General features: G+C 44.3%; 1 protein-coding gene and 1 pseudogene across 2 annotated transcripts in view; both read left to right on the plus strand.

Moving 5' to 3' along the window:
- Positions 1-18436, plus strand: part of Garem1 (GRB2 associated regulator of MAPK1 subtype 1) — a 174963-nt gene that overhangs the window by 16231 nt on the left and 140296 nt on the right. The gene's annotated exons all lie outside the window — the stretch shown is intronic.
- Positions 6909-7167, plus strand: LOC126497091 (28S ribosomal protein S21, mitochondrial-like; annotated as a pseudogene).

Raw genomic sequence — 18436 nt, forward strand, 5'->3', positions numbered from 1 at the left:
GATTCTCCTGCTTCTGCCTCCCCAGTGCTGGAATTAAAGGCATGCACCACCAGCACCTGGCGTAAGTTGATTATTTCAAGTAAGTATCTTTATAGTAACAGAAAGATAACTAAGAGGAAAACTGTTAGGACACGTGTGTGTGTGCGCACATGTGTGTAGTACATCTGTGTGTGGAGGTCAGAGGACAGCTCTTGGGAGCTGATTTTCTCATGCTAACTTAGGGGATCCAGGTATCAAACTCAAGTGCTCAGGCCTGTGCACAAATACCCCTCCCCTCAGAACTGTCTCACCACCCCAAGGCCTCCTTTTGTAGTCTAGTATATGATACAGACAAGCATATTAACAAAGTAGTGCGTTCAATGATGCTCACCCCATCCTAAGTGATATGGCTATGTCTAAACCCTTTTTATGTTACATTACTTAGATAAAGTCTTTGCAGATGTATTTGACAATCCTGAAGTGAAGGTACCACCTGATTGGAATGTAAAACCACAGGAATCATCCTTCTAAGAGGAGGGAGGAGAGCTTAGAGAGATTTGGAATGGAGTAGCAGTGGGGCCATGGAGACAGAAAGAAGCTGGAGAGAAGGTTATATAAGATTTACTTGGTAAACAGACCTATAACTGCTGAAGAAATAAAAACAGTCATAAAAAGTCTTCCAAACAAAAAAAAAAAGTTGATGGTTTCAGCTCAGAATTCTACAAGATTTTCAAAGAATCACTAATACCAATACTCCTCAAATTATTCCACACAATAAAAACAGAAGGAACTTTGCCAAACTCTTCTTGATAAAGGTCTTGGAGAGAGCAGGGATACAGGGAACTTACCTAAACACAATAACGGCAATATACGGCAAACCAATAACCAACATCAAACGAAATGGAAACTCATAATGATCCCACTGAAATCAGAAACAAGATAAAAAAAAAAGATTTACTTGGTACCTTTAGAAGTGAGTGAGGCAGAAAACAGAAGTAGAAACTTCATAGGAGTGTCGTCCTGCTCAGTAATTAATTGGGGTTTGGCCCCAGAATGGGGAAGGAATAAATTTCTGTTGTTTTAGACTACCCAGTTCATATTAATTTACTATAGTATTCACAGGAACTGCTGGGCCTACATGTACACACAAGCATATGGACACGCACAAGTTTTGCTGACCTATAGTTAAGTAAAATGCTAGGATTTTAAAAATAGAAGTTATAAATATAGACTTTACCCGAACATCCATCAATGGGATGTGGGAGCAGGAGTATGGTATGTGGTTTACACAATGCTATTCATTTACAAACTATAGCTCCTGAGCCCTGCTATCGGATACACACAGTACCAAGAGCTAGGAGCACAAAGATAAATAAATGTCGACCCAATCTTCCGGAGGCTCACGGGCCCACTGGGTCGGTAGGTTCCTAGACAGTTAAATGTTAACTTGCGATAGGCAGAGATGGAACCTCATCTCAGAGATCAGTTAATTTTGCCAGGGACTCTTGAGCAGCTTTCTCAGAAAGCGTCGTTTGACCAGTGAGCTAGTCAGTGAAGTATGAATAGAATTTTGCCCTGTTTAGAACAGGCATAATTGTATTTCTGACAGAGGTTCAGAACAGCCGAAACGCAGGCATCTGAGAGAGGAAATGAGGCCCTAAAGACAAGCTGGAAAGAGACTTGGAAGAGCTCTGACATACTGAAGTTTGCCTGTCACCTGTGGCTGCACAGGTAGCCCTTAATCCCGGGCTCCCTTCCAAAGCACATGTGACAGTGGATATATTGGAGTCCCTAACTGTGATGATTTCTTTGCCAAAACTGTAAATAATACAGTGATCCATATTATAAAGACTAGGTAAGCCACACAGGTTGGAAACGAGTTTCTAAACAGAGCTGAAAACCATTAAAGGGCCACAAGTGTAGCAGGTATCTAGATTAATTTTTTTTAATAAGGATCATTTTCATTATTTTGGAAGATCATTTAGAACAGTAAATGGTCGACGTAAGAGAGAATATAATCTTCAAAAATATTTCTCAAAGAATCAAACATTCTCTCAGAATCAAAATAGGATTATGTAGCCAAAAAGGAAAGCATCCATTAGCCCAAGCCAGGTGTGGAGAAATGTGCAGGGGGATGGCACCGACTTGTAGGTGAGTCCTGCAGTATAGGTGATTGGCTGCGAGGAGAAGTGGGAGCTCTAGCTAGGCCCGAGGTTACTGGCTTTGGTGCCAGTACTGTATCAGAGGTGACCACTCCCCAAAAAGCAGGTGGCTGCTGTGTTGGGACAGGCAGCTCCAAAATCACACTTTTCAAACAGAAAAGGTCAGGCTGTGGATCCAAGTGTGGAAAGGTAAAGCATGTGGTAGCTTGTGCCACCCCCAGGTCAGTCCCTAGCATTCACATAACTGAATACAAATTAAAGATTACAGTAGCACAAGTTTATGTATGCCTCACAAATTGACAACTCCACAGCCTCTTCCTTTCCTCCTCCCACTGTGGGTCCCAGGGTTGGAGTTCCCAGAAGTATGTGTCCCCACTGTGGAAGCAGGAGAGGAGTAGGCATGTCTCACTTGGGTCCCGGAAAGCCTCTGCGCAGAAGTGATGTACCTCAGGTCACTGTTACATGCCATTGTTAGCGAACTGGCCACACACGTTTAGCTTTCAAGATCCATCTGCACGTGTCAAGGATGACTCCAGTGTCGGTTATGGTGGGAGATAGGGGAAGACAGCATGATTATCTGCAGGCATGCGGGAGTATTTTAGGGAAGTTGTGTTTCAGAGTTGGGGAGTTTGCATCTTGAGAGACCAGAGCAAGAGAAACAGAAATAGGAGCTTGAATGCAGTGGTCATAAATCAAGTGAACGTGATAACAGGTGAGACTAGAGCCACTTCAGAGGTGGGAAAAGACCAAGGTTGATAAGCTTGTGGAGACAGATATTGTGACCCTGAAATCCTGTATGCTTTGTAGCAGCTGGCTATAACTTTTTACATTTTATCTAGTGCTTGCCATAGGGTTGGATGAATCACTTAAACAGAATGTGGCTTTTGTAGACTCCCAAATTGCTGACTGGTGTTCGGTGATTTAAAGGGTCTCTTTAGATTTTGCAGGAAGCTCTTCACAGTTTTTCAGCCCAGCAGGAGAGATGATACCTTGCAAAGGGTATCTACTGTCAGTTGGAATGGAAGAAGGCTAGTTGTATGTCGATTGATACCAAGATCACTGAGTACTCAGAAAATTTGAATACCTTCATTTTCTTTCCTGTCTGCCTCAGACAGCGAGATAGGCTTATTTTGGCTGTAATGATGTTCTTTTTATAGCTTCAATTACTGGCAAAGGGAGGTAGTTAATAGCAGTTTTCCCCACAGACTGGGGTTCAGACATAAGACTTGCGTTTCCTAGTCTCCATTCTCTCAAAAGGTTTTACACATTTGCCTGCTGACCTCCATAGGGGGTCTACACTATTACACATTTGCCTGCTGACCTCCATAGGGGGTCTACACTAGAGTACTCACTTTTGAAGCATTTTGTGTGTACACATGTAATTAATTATTCTCATTAAGTCACTTCTCCTTTCTTCAAAATTGTGTATTTATCAGAAAAATGAAGAAATAGCCTGGCCCTGCTGCATGCTCCCAGTCTTTTCTCCTGAAACAAGTTCTCATGTATCATGTAGCCCAAGCTAGCCCGAAACTCACTCACTATGTCCAGGATGACTGCAGGCTCCTGATCCTGTTTAATGTGATGTCAGGGATTCAATTCAGGGCTTCCTACGTGTTAGACAAGCACTCCACCAGCTGAGCCACATCCTGAGCCCGTCATTATCTTTTAATGGAAAGTTTGAGGCATTGTGATAGCAGTAATGATGGTAAAATGACAATTCCAGCCTTCACAGTTGGAGCAATCAATGTTCATTAACTTTCTACTTTCTGATAGCACTATGAGTGACTGAAAGAAGTTTAAGTAGGAAGCTAGCTTTTACTTTTGTGCATAGAGGTGATATATATGCATATATCATATTTATGCATCATATGTGTAACACACTATATGCATCATATATGTGCATCATACACACACACACACACACACACACACCCCAAGGTGGAATAATTATACATCCATTAAAAAGGGCACATTCAACAAAGGAGCCACATGAACACAGAACAAGAAAATCGGTGTTAAATTCTACTACATTGAACTTTATAGTTACCACGCTGATCTTTCCAGAAGGCAAACTGGAAACAGAATTATAGAAAGTACAAAATTAGCTTCAGTCCAGTCTTTAGAATAGATCAACATGCCTTGCCAGTGAGGAAGGAATAATACCACCTGCTTTGTTAACTATTTGTCTTCATTACATGTAATTAAAACTTAATCTCAATATTGCCATTTTCCTACAATTTAATTGAGATTCATCATGAATGGGATATGTACAAACAGTTCACCTTTGATACTTGCTGGCAAGTGTATCAGCTTGCTCCAGCTTGCAAAGGGAAGAGGGGGAGGATGAGGCCAGGTTCTTAACATTGCCCTGCCAACATGTAACCTCACGTGCTTATTTATGGAGCTGTTGGCTAACTAGACACTAATTTCTGTTCTCAGAATTGGCCCATCGTGGCCCACAGAAATCCTGATACTGACACTGAGATGTTAATTGAGTGCTAATTAATGTGTTTACATTATTAAAAAATTACCACTAGCTTGAGAACACAAGCTTTTACCTTCTTGACAGGAGCGCAGAAAACTGTGAAACACAACAGTTGTGTGCTCTCCAAGTGGGCTAAGGCGCTGGTGTTCACACCTGTGTAATAATTAGAGTTCACATTTATCCAGGACTAATTACGGCGCTGGCCATTGTTCAGTTATATACATGATCTCAGTTGCTTGGAATAGCCCTGACATAGGACAGATTTGCAGGTCATGGAGCTGGGAAGTGCAGTCATTGGCTGGAGGCCTTGAGAATACAAACACAGTTCCAGCCTGCCTCTCCGAGTCCTTACACTGGCCAGCATCCCTCCCTGTTTATGTTGCACTTTGCAAAATGAGACAGTTTGTTGTTGATTGTCTTTATGAGAAACTGAACCTTTCTAGGCAAAAGTACTGAAAATAGGTCTGCCTCAGTAACCAGCGGGAAGCACCGCGAGAGTTCCATAGAACCCTTTTCAGAGGACAGGAGCTGGAAGGACACTGAGGACCCCAGTGTTTGGAATATTTGTGTCCTCCTACCCCTGTTTCCCAACAGCGGGGCTAAAGGGTAGGATCTAAAGACAAGATAATAAAGAAGTGGGAGGTGGCCCATAACAATACTATTCCAGTTTTTGTTCTTGGCTTTTAAAACACATTCCCAAATTGCCCTCAGTGGTCCGTGTGTTTGCGTGCATTTGTATTGTCTACGCAGATATTCCTAAGTACAGGGATCGCCGTCACTTACCAGGAGATGTGACTTGAAGGAATGCTCGCCTTCTTTCCAGTGAGCCCTTCCCTCTGGTCTCTTGTATCATAGCTCATGCCCGTAGTCAGGGGGACAGTGAGCTTTATGCACCAGGAGGAATGCGCAACTGCTGTGGAAACTAAGCAGAAACAAGCCGCAGGGGTGACGAGAACACTGATGTGTCATGAACAGGCGTGTGATCACACTTAGCTTCCAGTTTTAATAATCAATAGACTCCTGCTGTCCAAAACACAGCAGGATCGGACCAGATTTGCGTTGTTATGACATTAGTGGTGATTCTTGCCCAACTATTTCAAGGTGTAAGAAAGGAGGTGGACATCCGAACTCTTCACATAATGGTAAAGTGTCCACAGATGACTTTCACTCCTGTCTGAGGCCAGAGTGTTCTGAGGGCCGTGGAGAGCACCTCATGATGGGGCAAGCCTCCACACCGTGCATGTTACTGAGAATAGAAAGGCTTACCTCATGCATCTCTACTTGCTTGTTTTACACTGAAGTCTTTAGTTTATGAGATAGCATCCGCGGAATAGTGACATTATTGTTGTATGTGTGCTGGGTGGTGGTGTTAGCAGTGCCCTGGGACAGGACTGCTACAGCAAGCTTCTCGGAATTGGAAATGGTCACACTAGTTCACACCAATCTGACCTCACTTCGCCTAAGTATGCTCCTCCCAAGTAGCGGTGAGTTTGTCCTAAGCCTGAGGTCAGCACCTGGGCGCCCCAGGCTCACTCTGGCCTGCGACGGTCTAAGTAGCGGTCGGTGTTTTACTAGAAGACTGTGCACTTGTGCACATACTTTCTCAGTTGCTTTTGCACTACTATCACAGACGTGAATAGAAATTGCATAGTCTAGTGACAGAGTCCACCAAGCCTAAAATCTCTACCATCTGCTCACTTGAAAGACCAAATTGACCAACTCTCATCTTAAGCCACTTGTTCTTAACTACTTAACTTTGGTGTTCGTTTATATGGATGGTGGTTACATGTCTGCAGGTATTGTGAGACTGACAGGCTTATATATGAGTCTCATGCTTGCTCATTTAATAGATGATAGGTATGGAACAAAAGAGATCCTCAAATTCGCCCATTTAGGAATACAGTGTGACAATCCCTTATCTATGTCACTGTTATCTGTGTGTGAAATGGCATAATTTCACAGGCCAGGCTTTTACCTGCCCTCTCATGAGATACCTAGATGAAACAGACTAAATTCTTTAATAAAATACCACAGAGCATAGAACCAAAGAGCCAGAGTCATCTCATTTGACAAAGCAAATTATGAAATTCTTCAGGTTTTCTTTGTTTTCATTAATGTGACTGAGAACTGTGGAAATCAATTGAAAGCATGGTCACAGTGGAGAAGGCAGGTGGGAGGAACAAAGAAATATAAGGCCCCCACCTACAAGAAATGTTAAATTTGAGTTGGAGTGCTGAAGCCACAGTCTGTAGGTCCTGAAGAATAGAGTTGAGAGCAAGGCCATGGCTAACCACCTGAAGTCCATTGCCAGGACTGTTGTGGTTCCGGAGAGGAATGTGGAGGTGCATACAGGACCCTGAACAGAGTCCTCACTAGTGATGGGCTTACTGAAGCCATAAAGCGATGGTGCTTCTATGAGAAGCCCTGCCGCCGCCAGCGGGAGAGCTGTGAAACATGCCATGGATCTACCACATGGAAATGGCTCCAAAGATTAACTTCGTGATGCCAAAGAACCAGGCAGACCCATGGCAGGGCTGCTAAGCCTGTGGATAGAAGGCCCACGTTAGCTCTGTGTCCAACTCTTCTTATCCAACCCCAATCTCTGTTAACGTTCTCTACAATAAACTCAATCTCTCTCTCATGCACACAGGAAATGTTGACATTTACTGTTAGAGTTACATCATTTTTACAACTGTTGCAGATTTAGAAGATTGAATCTGTAGCCGTTGTGAAAGGTAGTGCTTCAGCATTTTTCTGTGCCATAAAACAAGTAGGTTAAGCTTTATAGATGCCATCGGTCCATTGGTGAGAGAGAAAATTGATAGGCTGCCACTCCACATTGAGGGGTGTGTAGCTCGGTGGTGGACACTCCATTTAAGGGTATGCTTAAGACCATGGGGCTTATTTTCCAGCAGGGGTGGGGGAGAAGAGGTGGAAGGAGAGGGGAGGAGGAGGACCAGCGAAGGAGGAGGGAGGATATTTTGCAATTTAAAGGCTTGTTTTTCAGTAAAGTCAAGGAAATTTGCATACAATCTGAGGTGAAGGATCGTATACCATAGGGTTAAGGATCACACATTTGATGAGTAGCTTTATTAATAGGTTTTTAAATATGCAGAAGAAAAATTCAAAACTCGAGAATTTTGTTGAATTCTGATGTGGTGTAGAAAACTGTTGTTTCTTAAAGTTATCTGTATTAAATTCCAACCTGAAAGAAATTCTGAAATTTGGTAACAGATATTCTCATTCAGAGTCTTTGGCGGAAGCTACTCTCTAGTGAGCGTAAATCAGGTGGTGGTGGTTGCATTGTGGATGTTCATCTAGGAACAGCAAAGCTGCCTGTCACTGTGTTCTTTGTGTGGACAGTGCAGCCAGGGCTATTGACAGCTGTGACAGTTGAGCCCTGAGAAGACGGAGGACAGAAAACAGCCTGTAACAAGCTGGTGCTACTTACTCCGGACAGCGCGTGGGAACACTCAGCAGGGCTAGACGGCCGTGTCTGCGCTACACACACAGTTTCGTCATCTCAGTGGCTTGGGAATTTAATCCCCACTTTTATACCTCGAATCCCCAGAGGAATTGTAGGAGGTTGGGGAGTAGTGTCAGTGGGCGCAATGATCATCATCTGCTTAGGAAGCCTCAAACAAGCCATGTTCTGACTCCACAGTGGCAGCAGTGTGGGAAGCAGGGAACTGGAGCTTTGTGCTTCTGCTTTCCCATTGCTGTTTGCTCGGGAGGTTGTTATTTTGAACCATTCAGGTGTGGATTCCAGCCCTCATTCTCTCTGGTCACTGTGTGTGAACCTGAAAAGTCAAGAAACTTCTCTAAGCTTCCCTCCTTTCCTGGAAGTCTCAGCATCCCGTTTTGTCCAGGATTATCCTCTGGTGCCTGTGGGATTGCATTTGGTCCCCTTTCCCACTCAGAGCACCCTCGTAGGGCTGGAGAGATGACTCAGCAGGTAAAACGTTGAAGTCTGGATCCCTAGAACCCACGAGAAAGCCAGAGAAGTTGTCGGCACATGTAATTCCAACACTCTGGAGGCACGGACAAGGGTTCCTGGGCAGGATGGCTGCCTAACTTCCCAGAATCAATGGTGAGCTCCAGGTTCACCAAGAGCCCCTGCCTCAGTATAGTAGAGAACGGCTGAGGGAGACACCTGACATCAAAGTCAGGTGTACACAACACACACAGGCACCCATGCATATGCCTCTGCACAAACACATGTGAACATACATACCAAATAGACACATGCAAGAGCTAGTGTCCTAGAACTGGCAACCCATGGGCATTCTGTTGACTGGAGATAGTACCTCCATCCTCCTCAGGTTGCAGTGATGAAATTAAATAGCATAAGAATGAGCAACACAACTATGCTTACATTTCCTGGTGTTCATGGCTCTGCTACTGAAATAATGTGAGTGTAATTTTATTCTATTATTACCTCACTGAACATTTTTGATAGGTGAATTTAAGTTAATACCAAATGACCTGGTTTTGGGATTATTATACATACTAATTAAATGTTTGTGATTTAAGTATTCAAACTTCTTAGACTGTGGACATAATTTGTCCCTGACAGTAAGATGATTCAGTTTAGAATCCTACAAAACAAGTGAATCTTATACACACAATTTTAGCTGTTTAGTCTAGAAGTCTAACTGTCAGCCATACATCTTGGTTTCATCATCTTTTATTAGATTTCTGACCTATATTCAAAGGCAAGAAATTACTAATTCATGAATTCTATATTACCATATGCCATGATTTTGACAAGACTTTCCAGTGCATTTCCTTCTCTCGGTCTGTCTCTTTTCTGCTGACACAGTGAATGTGCTCTCGAGGAACACACACCTCTGTTCATGCAGCTGCTGGTGCTGCACGTGGCCAGTGCACTGCTGTACTCGTAAGTTACTGACGTGCTGCGTGATTAACAGAAGAGTGTCTCTTCTGGTCATGAAGGAGATTGCTGGTCAGCTGGCCTCTGTGTGTGTATGATCCTGGATGACAGCTCGAGACCTTTGATTCATTCCACGTTCACCCATTAACTGCACTTTTTCCCATCTGCCTCCAAGAGCCTTTTAAAATGAGCTGCACTTCTCCCAGTGAGGAATCCCAGAGCTCGGTGGTGAGTTACGGAGACATGAAGGATGAAGTGGGGAGCAGTGAGCTTGAGATTAGGTGGTGGCAATCCAGGTAGAATGTCACAAGGGGGCTGTTTCTCTCTCTTCTACCTCTGCCCTTCCATAGGCCCCATTCTGGTGTCCCAGACTAGCAATAGCTCCAGACAGTTCCAGGCATGGAATGAGAAGCAAGACACACCTGCCCAGGAGGAAGTATTGGCTGTGTTGAGCCTTGAAAGACATTCAGGAGTTAGCCAGCTCAAGAGAGCCTGCTGGGTTTTTGTTTTTGATTTTTGTTTTTTGTTTTCTCTCTCAAATACCTCTTTGTCATGTGTAACCTTCTCTTAATCTTTGAAAACGAGGTCTGTTGGTTCCCTAAGAACATATGCATTCAGTTTTTGAAAACAGCTGATCTAGGAACAGGAAGATGAAGCTTCCTCCCCCACTCTGGGTTATGTGTCTGGGCAGGTTGGAAAGGTTGGAATGGGACCTGGTACTGCTGGGGACAGTGTGGTTCAGTGGGCATCACTGTGCCCACTTCTGTTCTAACTTGATTTTTTTTGATGATTGCTCTCACAGAGTGACTATCCAACCCAGAATGGAATGTTAAATTTCTGTCAGTTCCCAAGTGTGCATGGGGATTGTTGCTGGGTTTTGCCATATGGCGTGACAGCAGAAAGACCTCTAGAATCATGCCAGCACGCCAGCCAAGTAGATGACACTTACAAACCTACCTAGGCTAGAGTTCCACTGGCTGAATCAAACACATTGACCAGTAGATGGACTTTGAGTTGTTTCTGGTTGGAGCTGTCATCTACACTGCTGATTATTTGTATGCAAGTTATTGTCTGAACATCTGTTTTCATTTCTTTTGGATTCACATTTAGGAGTTGCTGAGTCATATGGCAGTTCTCTGATGAGTCATTTGACAAACTGGCAGAATGTTTTCCATAATGTCTGCGCCCTTTTACATCCCTGCCAGCGATGTACAACAATCCCAATGTCTACATTTTGCGTATTTGTCTCTTGGTTGTTGCAGCCATCCCGACAGGTGTGCTGTGTCTCACAGTGGCTTTGATGCATGTTTCCCTTAATTCTCCAAGAGTGTTGAATACCTTTAGTACTCATTAATGTTTGCTTCTCTTCTTTGGAGCAATGCTTCGTTGAATTGTGTGTTTGCTTTTAAATTGGACTCTTATTTATACAGAATTGTTAAGGATTCTGGGTATGATCTGAGTATAAGGCCTTTGTCAGCTAAGTGTTACGTAAGTGTTTCTTCCCACCAAATGGGCTATCTTTTCACTTTTCTTGATGATATCTTTAGAAGCACAAATGTTACTAAGTCTTAAATATTGCCCAAATTGAACATACCTGGTTTTTGCATTGCTTACACTTTGGGTGTCAAATATGAGAGAGCGCTGGTAATCCAAGGTCATGGGTTTGCTCGTGGGCTTTTCCTTTTAGAGTTTAGAGTTGTAGTACATTTGGAACTTTATCCAATGAGTTAATTTTCATATAAATTTTTATTTAATGCTGAATTGTCTGCATTGCCCAATTGTGTTATCTCTAAATTATTTCTGGCGTTTTAGTCCCCTGAAATTAGATGAGAAGTTTGAAGGAAAACCTTTCACATGCCTGTCTTGTTTACTGGAGGGCAGAGGACCCTCCTTGACAACATAGCTATTCAGTTCAATTTTTAAGCTCTATCGTGAGCTGAAGAATACATATTTTCTCTTCTGCAGTAGCAAGTGCAGCATGTTTCTGAACGCTCTTGCTCTCTTAACCTGAACAGTTGGTCTCTGTTCTAGAACAATCTCTTCCTTTTCTGAGGACACTTGTTTGGGACCTTTCATTGAAAGCATCTCTCTTCCCATCAGCTTCTTGTCTAACAATGAACAAAGCCACCGGGCAGAGGGCTAAAGCTGCGGACATGCAGGTGACCTGGAAACCCCAGTGCTGTCTTCTCTGTCAAGGCTGGAAATGAACATCCTTTCTGAAGCTGAGTTTCTGTAGCTTCCCAGCCTGTTCTCCAGCGATTTGACAAGCAGACTTTTAAGAAAGTAACCTATGGGCTTTTCTTATTCTTTGCTATGCTTAGTTCAACATTCAGTGTGCCACTCTGGGTACACAGCACAACTTTCATTTGTGGATGTCAGGATCAGTTCAAGTGTGCTCTGTGTCTCAAAAGAGTTCCTTCCTGGCTGAACCCCTGCATGGTGAGTGAAAAGCCAAGATTGAAGTCTTCCGTTGAAGTCACGAGCAGGTTCCTGTTGGCGCCTTATATTCTTTGGATATACCTTGCCTTTCAGGTATTTGAAATTTGTTTTGGCCTAAACAATAGAGTTGTATACTTTGTTGCACTAAATACAGAAATTGAGAATTATTTGCTATATATGTATTCAGAGTGTTATAAAGGACAATAGACATTAACGACCATAAATCTATATAGTTTACTTAGCAGTGTTAAAAACACAACATTTTCAATGTAAGTTTTATTTTTACAAGGTCAGTAATAGTATTTGTAACACAGTTCGATAATTTGGTCTCAGCACTTCAGAGAGACTTCAGTGAAAAGAAAAGACATTTTGCACCTTGGATGTGAGGGAAGCAGCTTTCACAGCAGGACTTACATTCTGGGGCTAGCTGTGAACTGCTTCAAGTGCTTGCTGGTGACCTTCCCAGGGACTCCATCAGCTGCACCAGGGACAGGAAGTTTGCTATATTTTGGAATGCAAGCAGAAATATCAGCACATTGTTTCTGCAGATGACTTTACCAGTACTCTTCTCTCTGTGAAGGACGGAGGGGGTGGGCTGTGTGGGGGGAGATTGCTGAGTGGGTTGGCTTGTGTCCGAAGAAGGGGCCCTTTTATACCGGGCACTGAGGACCGAAGCAAAGCGGGAATAAAACCAGAGCAGGCCGGCTTTTGTTTCTGGACACAAGGGAAGGCTTCTGTGTGTTTGAAAGCTGTTGTGTCTGGGTGAGCAGACATTCAGCAGAGAGCACAGGCAGGGAGGAAGCTCCAGTGAGAGTGAGAGGCCATGAGCAGCTTGACTGGGCTGCTGCGTTCATCTTTGCCAAACTCTGTCTTCCCCACTGTCGGCTGCGAGGACTGCTTCATGTTTATTGAGTTCCGTCCATCAAGCAAGGTGCTTTCTTAAGTAGATTTGGGATTATCTTCCTTTCACTGAGGTGATTGTCGGATTAATTGACAATCCACGCACAACCCAGATTCTCTAGAGAATGGCAGAAAAACAATTTGAAGCCAGATTAGATGCCGTTTTCCACGTCTTTCCGCGCATATTCTCCAGGCCCCTCTCTTGAGAATCTCTCGGAAGTCTGAATTAGTTACTGGAACACCACACTACCTGGACGAGTGACCTAATGGAGTCAGGGTATCACAGAACCCAGTATGACGAGTAGAGTATAAACACCCTGTTTAGTTCATGGGAGATGAGCCCTTGTGGCAGGGAAGGTATGGTGGCTGGAATGGGCCAATCTGTGATGCCAAACAGGAAAAAAGACAAAACCAGAAATAGGACTATGTTATGGCCCTTAAGGCTTATTGCTAATGGCCAGCAGCTGCCTGCTCGGCCTGTGTTCTGAGGTTCCATTCCACAAGTTTCCTAAACAGTGCCTCCAGCTAGGCACCAAGGGCTCAGAGACCTGGGAGCAATGCACACTGAAACCATTATAAGGTCTTTTTGTCTTTGAAAGAAAACACATGAACTGTGTAGCCCTGCTGGCTTCTATGTTTTAGAGATGCACACTGCTGGTTTTCAGGTGACGTTCTGAATTTATTATTATTTTTTTATTAAGTCTTATTAAGAAAACACTAGTGGCCGGGCAGTGGGGGCTCATACCTTTAATCCCAGCACCCGGGAGGCAGAGGCAGGTGGATCTCTGTGAGCTCAAGGCCAGCCTGGTCTACAAAGCACTAATGGTAAGAAATTTTATATGTATGTACCCTAACAGCATGCCTCTCACCTAAAATTCTACTCTATGCTAGTCTCTGCAAGTTGTTTCACACAAACGTTTGGACTCATGCCAGTAAGAATCTGTATTAAAATAAGGCATCTCTAAGTATTGCTCCTCTCCTCTGCTCAGCTGTAGATGCTCATGATTCCCCACCCCGTAGGGACCTGCCATCGAGAGCACTGCTGATAAAGCATTTCTTAGGAATGGTGATGCTGGCTCTACAACTTTCTTCTCAGCTACTGATATCCCTCACAGTGGGCATCATATCCAACAAAGACACATACAACTGCCATCTGGCCAGCAGTGATTATAACTTGCATTCCAACTTGAGAGATTCACCCCAGAATCGAAACTTCATAATGTACTATTAAGAGAAGAAATGAAATCCAAATCCCAGGTTTCTTAACGTCACTTTTAATAGGGCTCGCCTGTATGCTTCTGGAACGTGCGCGTACTCATCATTGGTAATGATAATGGCGTACGGTGTGACCATCACAGTGTTAAGCAGAGCTTCTTGGTTAAGTCTCTCTTGAGAACTCGAACTAGGGAACATCAACAGCTGTGGGAGCTGAAGTCACGATACTGTGATGGAGAGAGATGCCCAAAGCTCTTGGAGCCACGCAGAAGCCATATGAGAAGTAAGGTACTTAACTTCTCAGTACTTCGAAAGGTAAACATGGTAGTTTTCACCTTGGGGATGCTTAAACTTCATAGATGATAACCATAGAGCTTTTAAGCTGCTGCTTCATATGCTGGTAAGTGCTCAACCAGTTAGTAAACAAACAATGACTGGTCACTTCAAGAAGTAGAGAACAAAGTGTAAGTGGAGGAGGTCGGCCAGCAGAGAGGGAGGCCAGACTGAAGCTGCGGAAGAGGCCCTCTGCCCCAGGGACCACATTCAGATTAGCAGTGTTCTACTCTAGGGCTTCTTTGCCTACTGGAGGAGGCGAACCACAGGGAATCCACGTCCACACGTCTCAGTCCTGATAGGGAGTCTTTGTAGGAGAGTGGCCTCAGGTTGCCATCCTCCTGGAGGAGGAAGCTGCAGTTGCTGGTTTTTGTACACATTGCCAACATTCTCATGGTGACCTGAGGAAGGCTGCGTCACTTCCAAGCCTGTCCCTCTCGCTTTGCCACTCCCATGGGTCTGAGGCTTTAGGTCCTTGGCATGGCTGTACCCATGTCAACAATATACATTCTCTCAGGGCTTAACCCACTTTTTTATACATTCATTAAGGGCTTCCTCTGCTCCCCACAGGAGAATTTTCTAAGCTATAGTCTCCTTCCATACTGGAACAGTCCAACCATGAAATCCCATGGGAGCATGGAAGGCAGAACTTATATTTGTTTATCTAGAACTTTCTCCATATACTCTGTCTGTGTGCCTGGTATTGGAGCTCGATGTTACCTGATGGTTGATAGCGACCACAGGACGGTAGTTGGCAGTGGGGTTGCTAAGGCTCCACCCAGTTTTGCCCCCCCTTAGCTCTGCCAATCACCACTCTCTACTGCTTTACTCACAATGACCTCCCTTTTAAAAAGTAGGGTTTTCCCTCGGCTCCTCTGTTCCTTTTGCAGCTGAAGTATTTTATCTGCTTCCTCAATATCTTTTGGTCAAGAATGGACTCAGAGCAAGGGCAAATCTACAGATTGTATACCCTCTGACCTCCCAGTTGGGGATATTTTATAGCAAGAGAGAAACTTCCAGCAATTACGTTACCAGAATTCAGTTGACCCCATAATAATGAGAAGTTTCTCCCTGTACCACTGCCCGTTTGGGGCTTATCTGAGTGCCAGTTGCATGTTTACCTGATGCCAGCCATGCCTAAAAACCACTCTTCTGATTCTTATGCAATTCTTGATTTTTGTGGGTAGTTTGTTTTCTTCATTACTTCACCTGAGAAAGAACTTTCTTCTCTAATTCTTCTTGTTAAATAGCAGAAGTGGTAATGACAAGGCCAAAAATGGGCTTTAGAGTATCAGCTTTTCACATTCTCAGTTTGGTGGCTGTCATGTGGATGGGGAGCTAGAGTGAGGCTCTTACGTCATCATACCTAATGGTATTTACCTGTGGACATGAGTAAAGGCAGAAGTTAAGGCCCAGCTTCTCTCTCCACCCTCAGATGTCCAGCCAAGCCTTGCAGCTTTGTCTAGAGGACATGGCTTCTCCAGATTGACCACCTTGAGGGGACTAGTCCCGGTAAATGTGCATTGGCGATCACTGATATCTTGAAAGCAATCTTTGAGGATAGTAGAAATCTCACTTTGCAGATAAACTCAGAGTCAGCAGTAAGAAATTGTTCAACGACAAAAGGAAAAGGTAAATTCCCTCGTAAACTTGTGCTAGCAGAAGTTCCTGGGTTTCCGTGCTGGGATTGCAAGGGTGAGAGTTTAGTGCCTTTTCTCCTGGAGAGTTCTCCATTGCAGCCTTTGGAACGACCAGATAGCTGTCATTGCCTCCGACCCAATGCTCTTCTCCGCAGCCTCTGGGGTTGGAAGCTAGCAGAGGGGCAGGGTCAGTATGATAGTGGTTCAGTTTCTTCCTAGGCAGAGGCGCCTTGCAGAGGAGGCTGTCTGTCATCTCAGGAGCCAGGCAGGCTGCCAGGGTGAGTGAGAGTGAGACCTGTCAAAGGAAGCTTGTGGACCAAAGCCATAGTTGCCAGGGATTCAAGACCACTGCATGCTCAGAGCCTAGCCTCATAGCCTCAGGCCGGAGCAAATTGTCTGCCAGAGAGGGCCTACAGCCTTCATTCGGTCGTGTATGCCTTTTCTTATTACCTACCTACCTATCTACCTACCCACCCGCCCACCCATGCACCCACCTACCTGCCCACCTATGCATCCACTTACCCATCCATAATCCATCTGTATGTCCATCTGTCTGTCTATCTTATGAGTAGAAATGGCTGGTGAAAAATTGCTAGGTTTGGGTTATATATTTTCATCTATTGGATGGATATCACTTGGTTCAATTTAATTGCCTCCCCCCTTTTTGTCTTTTGGGATATTAATCTGTTTTGCTTTATTTTTTATTTATTTTTTTATTATGCATCTGGATGTTTTACCTGCATACATATCTGTGTACCACATTTATGACCTAGTGACCATGGAGGACAGAAGAGGGATCCCTCAGGCCTAGTGTGGTTACCTATGGTTGTGAGCCTCTATGTCTGTAGCTTAGTCTATTAAAGAGATCAGTTTAACTTTTGTGAGTGAAACCAGAGCCATCAACATTGCTTCGGGGTAAACTGGGATCGCCTCATTGAGGAGTGTGAACGGCATAGAGACCATGATCCAGAAGCATTCTTCAGACTGCCCACTGCTGACTTTGCCATTGAAAGTCTTAAGAGAAGCAACACAGAATGGAAGTATCACTCTGTATTGTAGCACTCCTCCATTTTAAATACCCCTTTCGTGCACTGTCCTCACATTCAGAGGTGGAATACGCCTTCTCCAGGACAGCCAGCTGGCAGCATGGCAGCGTTAAGTGTGATGCCTTCTTTGACGTCTTTAGTCCCTTTGCTCTCCCCCCACTTCTAGCCCTGAGAAAGCTGGATGCCATTAGCTTCACTGCTCAGCAAGTTGCAGACCCCAGAACATGTGGAACAACCCCACCACTGCCGGTACTGTGGTCGCCTTGTTCCCTTTCCACTTGATTGGAGAACTATTTCAGTCACCATTTTATCCCTGCGCTTGGGGAACCATTGCAGCTGGGGTACGCATAGTGAGGCCCTCATGCTGTCCCTGTCCTGTGGCAGTCTAAAAGAGCAACAGAAGGAAGGAAGGAAGCTGCTCAGGCATGGTCACTACTAGGTAACTGCAGAAAACTAGCTAACACACGTGACCCGGCTCTGTTGGGTGTGATTCTTAATATGGCACACCAATTGGTTGGTTGCCCCACTACCGCTAGGTAACTGCAGAAAACTAGCTAACACACGTTCTCTGACTCTGTTGGGTATGATTCTCAATATGCACACCAATTGGTTGGATGCCCCACTACTACTTTTGCTATTTAATGATCACTTATCACTATACAATGTTTAAAATCCACATATGAAATGAACTACATGCTAAATTACCATCACGCAATCCCCAAATTCAATGACTGCTCTTTGCACATACTGGGCTGGGAACTGGCCATGTGATGGTTTGGTTTATTCCACAGTAAACTAAAAAAGTAAGTTTTACATCTGTTTGATTGAAAGGTGAGGCCTCAGTAAGGCTGTACATCTATAAGCAAGGGAGCTAGGGTTTGACACTGTTTCTTGTTTTTGTTGTTGTGTTTTGGTTTGGTCTAATTTAGTTTGGTTTTGGGGTTTTGGTTTGGCGGACAGAACCTTACCCCGTGGCACAGGCTATCCTAGAACTCACTATAAAACCTAAGCTGGCCTCAAGCCTGTGGTGGTGATCTTTCTGTCTACAGCAGCCCCCCCCTCCCCCCAAACACACACAAGTGCTGGAATTTTCTCAAAACGCGTCTGCCTGTGGGTTGGGGAGGTGGCTGTGCTTTGAAGGTACAGCTGACCAATCTGCTGGCCTGAGCTCGATCCCCAGAAACCCACAAGGTGGAAGAAGAGAAAAAGGCTCCTGAAAGTTATCCTCTGACCTCCACAGATATGCATGCACCTCTCTGCAGGAGGCGCACACACTCATTCAGGTTTTGTCAGTCTCTGCCCTTTTGATATTTCCTAGCTATAGGTACTATAGAATATACTAT

Source organism: Alexandromys fortis, unplaced genomic scaffold (assembly GCF_014885135.2).
Source record: "Alexandromys fortis isolate MF-2015 unplaced genomic scaffold, M_Fortis_MF-2015_v1.1 scaffold_25, whole genome shotgun sequence".
In the NCBI taxonomy this organism is placed as follows: domain Eukaryota; kingdom Metazoa; phylum Chordata; class Mammalia; order Rodentia; family Cricetidae; genus Alexandromys; species Alexandromys fortis.